This window comes from Triticum aestivum, chromosome 2A, assembly GCF_018294505.1.
Source record: "Triticum aestivum cultivar Chinese Spring chromosome 2A, IWGSC CS RefSeq v2.1, whole genome shotgun sequence".
NCBI lineage: Eukaryota > Viridiplantae > Streptophyta > Magnoliopsida > Poales > Poaceae > Triticum > Triticum aestivum.
This window is the reverse complement of record NC_057797.1, coordinates 527,289,829-527,300,221: the sequence shown is the minus strand read 5'-3', so window position 1 is coordinate 527,300,221 and position 10,393 is coordinate 527,289,829. Positions and strand designations below refer to the sequence as shown.

The 10,393-nt window shown below is 44.7% G+C and overlaps 1 long non-coding RNA gene and 1 other non-coding gene across 2 annotated transcripts; both read right to left on the bottom strand.

Annotated features, from left to right (window-relative positions):
* Nucleotides 1–1,228: 1,228 nt before the first annotated feature.
* Nucleotides 1,229–1,301, bottom strand: TRNAR-ACG (transfer RNA arginine (anticodon ACG)). Its single transcript has one exon. It is a non-coding gene; the product is annotated as a tRNA-Arg (tRNA).
* A 1,459-nt stretch (nucleotides 1,302–2,760) lies between these two features.
* LOC123189240 (uncharacterized) lies at nucleotides 2,761–6,876 on the bottom strand. The gene is made up of 2 exons (XR_006495659.1): nucleotides 6,660–6,876; nucleotides 2,761–3,166 (listed from the first exon to the last, which is right to left on the bottom strand). It is a non-coding gene; the product is annotated as an uncharacterized lncRNA (long non-coding RNA).
* Between the last annotated feature and the right edge of the window lie 3,517 nt (nucleotides 6,877–10,393).

The window sequence follows — 10,393 nt, the reverse complement described above, 5'->3', positions numbered from 1 at the left end:
TTTGCAGAAACAACAGACCGGCGCCTGCAACGCCAATAGGAAATGCCCAGAAAAAGCTATACGGCCTATTGGGCCTTCCTTCACGAGAGGTGTACCCATATTTTGGCCCAAGACAACGGCAGAAAAAGCGAAAAGGTAAATCCGACTTTGGGTTTTTCATTTTAAACACAGAAGAAAATTCTAGATGGGCCGGCCCAGTTGACGCGCCTGCAGGCGCCGGTTTGCAGAAACAACAGACCGGCGCCTGCAGCGCCAAATAGGAATTGCCCAGAAAAAGCTATACGGCCTATTGGGCCTTCCTTCACGAGAGGTGTACCCATATTTTGGCCCAAGACAACGGCAGAAAAAGCGAAAAGGTAAATCCGACTCCGATTTACAATCACGCATTTAAAACAGAAAATAAAAAATAGAAAAAAGAAAAAGGGAAAAGGGAAAAGGGAAAAGGGAAAAGAAAGAATAAGAAAGGTAGAAAGCTCATTTCTAACAGAACCCAGTCGGGTGGCGTGTTGGTTGCGCATGTAATTTGCTCGGGGAGGTCGCGGGTTCGAATCAAGACCAGCGCAGTCCGCTTTGGGGTTTTCATTTTAAACACAGAAGAAAATTCTAGATGGGCCGACCCAGTTGACGCGCCTGCAGGCGCCGGTTTGCAGAAACAACAGACCGGCGCCTGCAGCGCCAAATAGGAAATGCCCAGAAAAAGCTATACGGCCTATTGGGCCTTCCTTCACGAGAGGTGTACCCATATTTTGGCCCAAGACAACGGCAGAAAAAGCGAAAAGGTAAATCCGACTTTGGGTTTTTCATTTTAAACACAGAAGAAAATTCTAGATGGGCCGGCCCAGTTGACGCGCCTGCAGGCGCCGGTTTGCAGAAACAACAGACCGGCGCCTGCAACGCCAAATAGGAAATGCCCAGAAAAAGCTATACGGCCTATTGGGCCTTCCTTCACGAGAGGTGTACCCATATTTTGGCCCAAGACAACGGCAGAAAAAGCGAAAAGGTAAATCCGACTTTGGGTTTTTCATTTTAAACACAGAAGAAAATTCTAGATGGGCCGGCCCAGTTGACGCGCCTGCAGGCGCCGGTTTGCAGAAACAACAGACCGGCGCCTGCAGCGCCAAATAGGAATTGCCCAGAAAAAGCTATACGGCCTATTGGGCCTTCCTTCACGAGAGGTGTACCCATATTTTGGCCCAAGACAACGGCAGAAAAAGCGAAAAGGTAAATCCGACTCCGCTGGGGATCGAACCCAGAATCTCTGGTTTCGTAGACCAGCGCCTTATCCATTGGGCCACGGAGTCACTTGATGGCAACATCTGACTTTACATTTATATATTTGTTAGATCAAAGAAGGGCAAAAAACTGAATATAATCTAACCCAGAGTCACTAGATCGGTAGACCAGCACCTTATCCATTGGACCATGGAGTCAATTTTTTATCAAGGATAGAAAACTTCCTTATCTAGTTCTAGCATTTTGAACGAAAAATGCTTCTCGAGCTTCTGGAATACAATGGGATCTTCGGCTTATCAAATTCTCTGTCAAGTCATGAAAAAGATTCAACAAAGGAAACTCTATTATAGCCATTTTTGTACATTCAATGTACTCAACACATAAGAGAATACTTGACGGCAAGAAATCCCCTCAAAACCTAATTACTCCCTCCGTTAACTAGTTTATAATGATCTAAACGCTCTTATATTAGTTTACAAAGAGAGTACTGACTAATTGTCTCTGCGTTGCAACAGAGGCATACATATTCTAGAGGTTCAACACCAATCATATCCGACGTATACGTTACACCCATCATATTGTAGATTTTAATAAGATTTAATTTAATTTAAGTATGATAAGGGAAGATAAAGAAGGTTTTGATTAAGTGAAATTTTGATAAGATTTTATTTAATTTGATTAAGTTAATGCAGGACATGATTTTGATATATTTGATTGAGTTACATGCAGAACATGGCTTGCAAGACGGAAAAAAGGGGAAATCATTGACCCAGGGAGTGATGAAACCACATTTGGTGACGTGCAAACACCAACTCTCATTTAGTAGTAGAAATTTGCACGACGCTTTGCGGTCCAACCCTACTCGTTGCTTCTTTTCCGGGACAGCAATCTAGTCCTCTGTCCGCTATTGCTGGGTTAACGGCCATTGTGTCAACAATGTTATCCTTGCTCTGATGGTGCTCCAGAGATCAAGAGGCAGCATCGAGATTTGCTCAGTGTACCAAGAGAACGACAACGTCAATATGCCCAAAGATCTCAGAGTTATTTTCTAACTTTATAAGGATGTTCTTGTAAAGGTTGAGGCCTCCTTTGGTTTGGAGGATTTTTGTAGGAATTTCATATGATTGGATTTTTGTAGGAAAAATTTCTTTAGAGCCGTTGGTTTGGAGGAATGGAATCCTATTCCTATGACGGAATTCTTCCTATCCTTCACATCTCATAGGAAAATAAACATTAGTCTAGATTCAATGAAAAAAATCCTATGAAGTGAATCAAAAGACATCTCCTTTCCTACTCATAGGATTTGAGATGCATGTATCTCATTTCTTATGACTCTATTCCTATGATTTTCCTATCCTATGAACCAAAGGAGGCCTGAACAGTTGTAAGTTTATAGGGATGTTCTTGTAAAGGTAGTACTGTGCGGCAGGCATACCCCCAAACATGACAATGACGTAATGGAAAGAGGTTCCTTAATTGCACATTACAAAGCTCAGTTTAGCACAATTAAAGAACATGGCAGGAGAATTTAAGGTACTACCTTCGTAACTAAATATAAGACATTTTTACATTTCAATTTGAACTACAAAAACGTCTTAAAATAGTTACACAGGTAGTAATAACGACAAAGGCAGCAAATAACAGCCAGAGCCTGCGTGCAACCAACAGGGCACTTCATTCCTGGCGACAGCAATAATAACCATGTTTTAAAATCCAGCTAAAAGATGCATAATCTCAATCCTCAAATGTCTAAAATCTCAATACACGTTTGACAAGTTTTTACCACTTCAAGCCAAAGTCCAATGGAAAGATTACTACCTAGGAGCGAGTACTGCCTAATACATTTCTCCATTGTAGTAGCTTTGTCTCAGGGCACACACTTAACAGTGAATGATATTTGTTTCTTGTCTTCAGCGAGCTTCATATTGAACAACTGCCCAAGTAAGGAGACAGTTCATGAGAAATTGCACAGACACAGCATGCAAAGCAAAGATCATATGTTGCCAAAAAAAATAATGAGTTTGAGCTGAATTGAAAATCTAATATCCAGTGGCATCGTCAAGCAACCACAAGAGCAAAAGATCATCAAAACAAAAAGTGCAGTATAAGATCAGGTACCAGCTTTGAACCTAAAACCAACCAATTTGTAACAACCACTTTGCAATCAAACATCACGGCCTCACTAAAGTAGCAAGATTGGCTATATCCCTCAATATAGGTAGGTGCGCCAGGTGGCTGCGTCTTGAGGACGAGGAAGGTAAAGTGCATTCTTGCAACATAGGTATGTGACATGTACCAGGTTATTGTCATTTAACACAAGTCACTGACTGCAACATGATTGATTTTGAAGACACAAAAGAAAGTTAAAGAAACAAGTGTACCTCTACAAACAAACAAAAATATTTTACTACAACATAAACTCTAGTCAGTGCCTGCCTCACCTTTGTTTAAAAAATATATAATACAAAAACCAATGAAAAAGAAACAACATGAACTGATGTGTTAAATCAAGATAGAAATTAAATATACATGATCCTGTGTATTTCCTAGAATGTGGCAGTTGAGCTAAAAGCATAACATATGAAAGAAATGAGTATAAATGTCGAAATTTACAATCTGATAGGAACAATGGTGCTAATAAAGTAATAAGAACTGCTGACAAAGTCAGATATGTTGGTCGATGATTCTAGTGGTTCCTAAACGATAAATTTACAAACATCCTTGCTTTGCTTTACAACCAGGGCGGGTCTCGCTGCCCGATCAAAGCGCAGGACGCACGATCTACAATCAACAATTGAGAGAGCCAACCAAGAACAAAAGAACCTGGAAACAAACCCACCCCTCTACTAAACTGGGTTGAAAGGCCTGTATGCCTAATCCTAAAAAGCACGGACACAGCTGAAACTGTTGAATCAGCGTTCTAGAATGGCGGGACACGGCTGGGATACACGTATCCCCTCATTTTCGAATTAAGAAGACTGAGACAAATACCACATTTATGTGGCACTGCCGTCTTGGGCTCTTGGCCATATCAGAAAGAAAATGTTGGGAGTTTTAAAGTCTTCAATTTCGAATCATTTGACACATGCGAAGCTTGTCTGATGGGCAAAATGACCAAGACGCCGTTCACTGGTCAGTTGAACGAGCGATTGACTTGTTGGATATAATACATACTAATGTATGTGGTCCAATGAGTATACTGGAGTGTGGTGGATACCTTTACTTCGTAACTTTTACTGGCGAAAGCAGATATGGTTCTACTTGATGAAGCAAAAGTCTGAAACCCTTGAGAAGTTCAAGGAATTTCAGAACGAAGTGGAGCACCGAGTTCCGAGTGGCGTAAGTTGTGAAACTATTCTACGCTCACTAAGATGTTTGCTAAACTCATGACTAAGATATTCTCCTCTGTGATCTGATCATAGAAATTTATGCGGAGTTCCGGGTGGCGTAAGTTGTGAAACTACTCCAGGCTCATTAAGATATTTGCTAAATTCGTGACTAAGATATTCTCCTCTGTGATCTGATCAAAGAAATTTAATCCTCCTGTCACGATGATGCTCCACTTTGTTCTGAAATTCTTTGAACTTCTCAAGGGTCTCAGACTTCTGCTTCATCAAGTAGATATAGGCCCAGTTCTTTTGACAGCTTATGTCATAAGCTGCCCCCTTCCAAGCTTATTCTAGAGACACATACACATACTTGTCAGAATATGAAGGGGAAATCAAATTATTTATAATGTATGCACAACGAGGAATTTATTAATCCGCATGGGCTAGTTGTCTAAGGTGGCACTTAAACACCATAATATTTATAAAATTTACCACGTAAATGTGAAAGCTTATGGGAGTTCGAAATATAAGTTTTTGGGGGGGATTATAGATAGGAAACATTCCTAATAAAACATCAAAAGTATACTTTATTTTTCCTTGGAAGAATATCATCAACACGGGGAGGACAAAGAGAATGAAAAGGGGCACAAATCTAATGGATGTAGTACTTGCATTGAAAAGAAATGGCATAACTAGAATGTATGTCCACAGAGATTACAAATTTAATATTAGTCAAATTACTAATTGCAAAGCCATTACCAAACTATCCCATGAATCCAGATTATGTATCAAATAATTGTCTAGATCGTCTTATACTCTTATTTAGTTCAGAGTTATTGAACTGTATATAAGAAAATGTAAACTCTAATTTTAAAATGGAAGATAAGAGACACCAAAGTGAACACTACTTTTTGTTCGACATTACAGTGGGGAATAGTAACATTTTGTATTAATAGCTGCATCACATCAGAAAGTGATGAAATTTTGAATTTGCAGTAACCAAACTTCATCTTGATACTGTTAGGCTGCTCTATAGCTTGCTAATTTATTCACTAACAGTAAAACAGAAAAATTATCAAAACACAAATTCATGGTCGAAAAATAAATCATGGTCATGAACTTGTCGCATTAGAGTGGGAAAATGTGAATACTCTGAAGTGAAAGGATTCAGATTCAAGGTTTACTCTTTAAATTCAGCGTCTGGAAATAAATCGTGGTCATGAGAACTTGTAAAGCAAGTGAAAGGCTCTTAACTCATATAGATACTCTCAACTCATCTGGATAAACTAAGATTTCAGCAGATGAGACAACAGATTATTCCCACCATTCTCTAACAGCAGCAACTCCAGGAAGTTCTCCTTTATATGTAACACCTTGAGTTAAAAAACTAAGGCGATGTGCAGATTAACATGGCTAGATTTTTTTTAGCTAACACAGAATGCAACAAACATTGGTAAATAATAATGAGAGTAATAAGCTCACTGTTTGTAAAACCATAGCTTACACCCACAAATAAGAAAGATGAGAAGATACATGAGCATCTGCCATAGATGACAACCCTGAATAAAGAAAACATCTTGGCAGAATAGAATAAATAAGCCAAGGATAGTTTTGACCCAAAAAAAATCCTAGACTGCACTATATTTCTTTCTATTTATAGAATATTGGGGTAGAGTTTTGTTTGGGACACAATTGTTTAGACACGGACGGTTCCACATAGCTAATCGAACATAATAGCACATCGCTTAAAGTAATACCATGTGAAATATTGTGTTCTTCACAGTTTCATGAGTAAACACCAATAATTCCACCAAGTTTCACTGCTGTAAGTGTTCTTGTCTGAATATTGATCTTCAGACCGTCCCGGGTTTGACACTCGACTCCAAAAAACTAACCCCGCCTATAGAAACAGCCCAAGAGAGAACGGGGGACCCGCTGCCGGAGAAGCGAGCAGAGGAGGGCGAAAACAGCAGCCTCGCTGGCGTTCCCAAGCGAGAAACCGTCGCCGACTCGTCCCCCTTTTTTTCTGCGGGGAGGAAAGCGATTCGTGGTCGACAAATTCCAGAAAAGAAAAAACGAACGAGAGAGGGAGATCACCTCCGCACAGATAGCTGACAGGCTCCGGTTGCTGCGGATCCATCGGGGAAGGGAAGGAGTAGGGTTTAGCAAGCTAGGGTTCGTGAGGGGCTGCTCGGTGGGAAGAAGGCTATGCGAGTACTGAACTTGGGACGAGATTCGTGATTCGCCGGCAAGTCTGTATGGCATGACTGCGGTCTGCGGGATACCGAGGCTATCCAGGCCAGACTACCGTAGGATTGTATTTTTTGACGGTTAGGATCGCAGCGGTGGCACCATGCAATTTTATCTCGCCCAAGGTGAATTTTTTTTCGAGAATACGCAAAGTTTGCATATCATTTCATTGATAGAAGAAGTTAGAACGAGTACAACAGATGATACAACACATGACACGGACGCAAGGACATGAACATGGTGTCCGAAGGAGAGAGACAAAGGAAACACGACCCAAACAAAGAAAAACACAGCTACACTCGCCGCCCTGAGAAGCAGCTCAGACCAACAACTAGACAACCAACTTCTTCAAATCTAGAATCGAGGACGCCGCGAGCATACAAGACAACGCCTTCATAAGGAGAACGATGCCGAGACGCCGTCGTCGTCCGATCCGGATAACCAGAACCTAGGGTTTCCCCCGATGCTCGAAGAGGGGCACAGATAACGGCCATGGCAGCGCCTTCAAGAAGGGAACTACATCCGCGGGTGTCGCCGCTGCCAGCATAAGATGCAGGGATTTTGCCCTGGCCAGAGTCCGAGCAATCCCAAGCCGTCGGAGCACGAACAGGAGAGAGGAGGTCAGGCATAGGCCAAAACTGCAACCACAGGACGAGGAGCCACGCCCGCCGTCAAAGAAGGCACTGGGCGCCGCCGGACGTGTGAGCTCCGAAGGAGGGCAAGGTTGGGTGACTGAGCGTAATGAGAGGCGGTGGGGGGTGTGATGATGGCCGGAGACCTGGATGAGCCAGGATCTGGAAGGGAGCGCAGATCCCACGACACCAGGACGGGGGCAGCAAGGATGCCAGCGAGTCCTAAAGAGTTGGAAGAGAACGCAGGTCTCGGAGCGTGCTGGAATCGACGATGCGCCAGGATGGACGGCCAACAAGGGCACCAGCAGGGTGATGGGATGCGGAGACGCCAAGGGCCAGTGAACCAAAGGGGCTGAAAAGAGCGCACCTCCCAGGGCTCGCTGGAACCGTAGCCGCGTCGGTCGGCCATGGACGCAGGAAGGGGGTGCAGGTCCATGACCGCCGGGCTGAACCACCCCTGCTGGGGTGGGGGATGTGGTGAAGAAGAATGCGCACACAGCCAAACCTCCCGGCCGATGCGCTGCAAGCAGCAGCCGCAGTTGCCGGGCACAACCAAGAGCCTCCATGGTCGTCTCCCGAGGAGACCAGCCCAGAGCTCAAACAGGGAGGGGTGGGTCGGGAAGGTGAGGGGAGCCGTCGCACGGAGGGCATGCCCGGCCGGAGAGAGAGCACCGCAATCGGACGGGGAAGTCCCCCAGATCGCATCTGGGCGGACCTAGTCGCGGATGCCGGCAGGGGAGGCGACCGGATCCGGCGCGTGGCCCGCCAGATCCGCGGGTGAGGGCCAAAGCAGGGGCGGTCGAAGGCTGAGCAGAGGTGGCCGGCGGCGGAAGAAGTGGCCGGTGACGAAGCTCGCGTCGAGGAGTGATGAGGGAGAGTAGGAAGCCTAGCAGGCTCGCCCCGCCGCCGCCGTCCTTGGGGGCCGAGCAGGCTTCGCCGCCGGTACCCTCCGGCAACGGCGAGGAGGAGTGAGCGGGAAGGGAGGGTTGCTGACGGCGGGCTTCCCCTCCCCCCCCCCTTATTCCCAAGGGGAATTTTTGTCTTCTGGCTTAGCTGACCTCAATCATCGTGGCGAACTGAGTGTGGCTCAAATTGTTAGGTCGGTTCTTTTGAGGCGTCTGGCAGCTCATTGTGAAAATACCCCCACAAAAAAACCTATTGTGAAAATAATATAAAAACACAAAAGAACTCGTTTTAGGCTTCGAGCTTAACTTATTTCCACCTCCTTTTCTTTCACAGTGAGAAAAGGTTGGGGAGGGGTGCTTCCTACAGAAGCCCGCTTGAAAACGAAGGGTATACCTCCTTGCCGTATAGGAAAACGTTTTGCGACGACACGCCGGCTGAAAACTGCGTCGGTCGACTCTTTCTTGTGCACTGTCTATTGGGCCCACGCACCGCTTATCACAGCCAGCCTTATCCCTTCTCCCTTCTGCATCTTCTTCCACACACACACACACACATATCTCTCGCCACCCACCGCAGCCCCCAATCCTCTCCCTCGCCTTGTGCTACAACACCTCTACTCCTTCCTGCCCTTTCTTCCACGCACCGTGCGGCCACCGGCTCGACAGTGGCCGTCATTGCGGTGAATGGAGTAATAAAGCTACAAGTCGTGACGCGCCGTCGGTACCGTTGGCTGGAGTGGAAGCACCAACTGGCAGGATTACCGGTCGTGCATGCTGCAATGATGGCGACAATTTGTGTTGCAAACGGACCATGGAAAAGCTGCAACCAGACGGTGAAAGGGTGTGTTTGGTTTTGAGCCAAAGTTGGCCTTGCCAAAATATTAACGTGCCCATGAGTTTTGACTGATGTTTGGTTGGACACCAAATATTTGGTAGCCCAACACACCCTCGTTTGCCCATGCAATTTCTCGCCAATACGCGGGGATGCTAGCAGGTTGCCAACCTGCTAGCATCCCCGCGTATTATGCCGGGTGTCACGTTAGCCAAAAAGTTAATTAGCCAGCTCGCCTACTTACGCCTCCATGGATCGTATCGATCCAGCCAATTAGTACCTGTGTTTCACTTACCAAAAGCGTATGCATGCTGCTTCAGTAAACCATTTTTTACTGTTTTTTCTTAATGTTTGATCATCATGATTTATTGCCTCCTTGTATGCATAAAAATTTCAGGTTAGGACCTCAGATGCTCATTCGTTTAAAAAAAAGAAAAAAGACCTCAGATATCGGTATGTAACATGTTAATTGGCAACAAACCAAACTAAGACCCAACCATTTTGCCAAATAATTGGTAGGTGCTACGGCTACAATCCAAACAACACTACCATATTAAAATTTTGGTCATGCCCTTGCTTTGGTTATACCCTTGCTTTGGCTATGCCAGAATTTTGGCAGGGCAAGTTGGGGCACAAACCAAACAGCCCCAAAAAGCCACGACCAGCACGCAGAAGCTACCATGGGTGTGTTGTGATAAATGTTGGAACCGGCGTCGAGATTTGCTGGAACCGGTTTCTCGATTTGCTGTAACCGGCAATCACATTTGCTAGAATGATGTCGCGAGCGTATCATTTTGCTACAACCGGCCACATTGATTGCTCGAACTGGCGTCTAGAATTGCTGGAACAGGCTTCTTCTTTGACGGTGACCATGATGCTTTTTTGCTTCTTTTTTGGTTGTAACTGGTATATGTTTTTCGTGCGCCCGTGATTTGTTTTGCTACATTGATGCACGGGCACGCTGAGTCCCATGACGGCGGCAACTTTTCTTGCTACAACCGTTGATCTACAACATAGATATGCAAATACTATCAGGACTAAGTTCATGATAAATTAAGTTCAATTAATCAAATTACTTAAGGGCTCCCACTTAAATAGACATCTCTCAAGTCATCTAAGTGATACGTGATCCAAATCAACTAACCCATGTCTGATCATCACGTGAGATGGGGTAGTCATCAATGGTGGACATCTCTATGTTGATCATACCTA